Below are 1,647 nucleotides of genomic sequence, written 5' to 3'. Positions count from 1 at the left end.
AATTCTAGCAGAAGAGATAATTTTTTAATGTACTAAATAAGTCTACTATCCAATATGTTAGAAATTGTTACATGTCATAGGGAAAAAATCTGAATCTGATAAAGAGTACTTAACCAGGAGAAGGAAAGTTGCAGTATTTAATAGGGTAATAGAATGGTCAGATCCTTCTTTATCCTCAGGTTCAATTTCTGGCTTGAAGCAAAAGAGTGGATCTTTTATAGATTAAAAAGTCCTATTCACTGAGTGTGACTCAGATCGTTGTCCCACCAAATGAATAAGTATTTGTTTCTCTCCAGGGATAGGATATCTAAGAAACAGTGACAAATCTTAGCATTATTGATGAATTTGTGCTGCTTGGATTGTCTAGTGACCCGGATATCCAGACCATGCTCTTTGTTCTGTTCCTGGGGATTTACCTCCTGACCCTGATAGGGAACCTGATGATGATCCTGGTGATCAGGGCTGATTCTCACCTCCACATGCCCATGTACTTCTTCCTTGGACATTTATCTTTCCTAGACATATGCTACTCTTTAGTCACTGTGCCCAAGATGCTGCAGAATTTCCTGTCTCAGAAGAAAACCATTTCGGTGTGGGGCTGCAATACCCAGAGTTTCTTTTTCATGATTTCTGGAGTCACTGAGAGTTGCTTGCTCTCTGCTATGGCCTATGACCGCTATGCTGCCATGTGTCACCCTCTGCTCTACACCGTGGTCATGAATAGACCTCTCTGCACTGCAATGGTTGGTACAGCATGGGTGATGGGGTTTCTGAACTCACTAGTGAATAATCTTTGTGTTCAGAACTTACAGTTCTATGGTCCCAGTATCATCTCCCATTTCAGTTGTGAACTGCCTTCACACTTCCCTCTGTCCTGCAGTGATACCACACCTAACACCATCCTGCTGGCTAGGTTTTCTGCATTTCTAGGACTTGTGACACTTCCCCTGATTCTCTCCTCTTACTCAAAAATTATTCTTGCCATTCTAAGTATCTCTTCCTCTAAAAGCCAAGGTGAAGCCTTCTCCACCTGCTATTCCCATCTCACCGTGGTGCTCTTGTTCTATGGGATGGCTCTCTATTCAGGTACATCAGCCCCTCTTCAGGATCAGTCCTGTAGTGAGTTATCACTATACAGTATGGTGTAACCACTTCCTTATTAAACCCCCTCATTTACAGCTTCAAGAACCAGGAGGTAAAGGCAGCTCTGCAGAGAATGCTGAGGCAGCAAATATGTGTCTCAGGGTAAGAAACCTCAACATGGTATTTGTTCTATAAGAGAACCAATCTACAAGGGCTGAGAACTTTGTAAGCTTAGAGCTCATGTATAACTTGATTTTTAATTAAATTCAACTGTATTTATTTCTTATTCAAAGTTAAGTAACTTCCAAAAGATAAGCAATATAGTCAGAGAAGTATTTGGCCCCTCCTGGGTTTTAGGGGAAAGGTTCACAGACATTAGCTCCTACCATAGCCTTTGGAAACTAATCCAGAAAGTATGACTTCACTACAGTTGAGGAGGCTGAACCAGAACAAAGACTCTGACAAGAACTAAGATTCTGAGCCCAGGACTTTTACCTGTGGAGTTACACAAAGGAACCCATTAGTAGGAGGGCACAGAACAAGTAAACTAGACATAGACAATGC

At 41.6% G+C, this 1,647-nt stretch overlaps 1 pseudogene; it reads left to right on the top strand.

Annotated features, from left to right (window-relative positions):
• Positions 1-331: 331 nt before the first annotated feature.
• On the top strand, positions 332-1,249 carry LOC103085316 (olfactory receptor 8S1-like; annotated as a pseudogene).
• Positions 1,250-1,647: the final 398 nt, after the last annotated feature.

The sequence above is a fragment of the Lipotes vexillifer genome, unplaced genomic scaffold (assembly GCF_000442215.2).
Source record: "Lipotes vexillifer unplaced genomic scaffold, Lipotes_vexillifer_v1.1 scaffold1071, whole genome shotgun sequence".
Lineage (NCBI taxonomy): Eukaryota > Metazoa > Chordata > Mammalia > Artiodactyla > Lipotidae > Lipotes > Lipotes vexillifer.
Note: the sequence above shows the minus strand (reverse complement) of the source record. Positions and strands in the feature narration are given on the sequence as shown.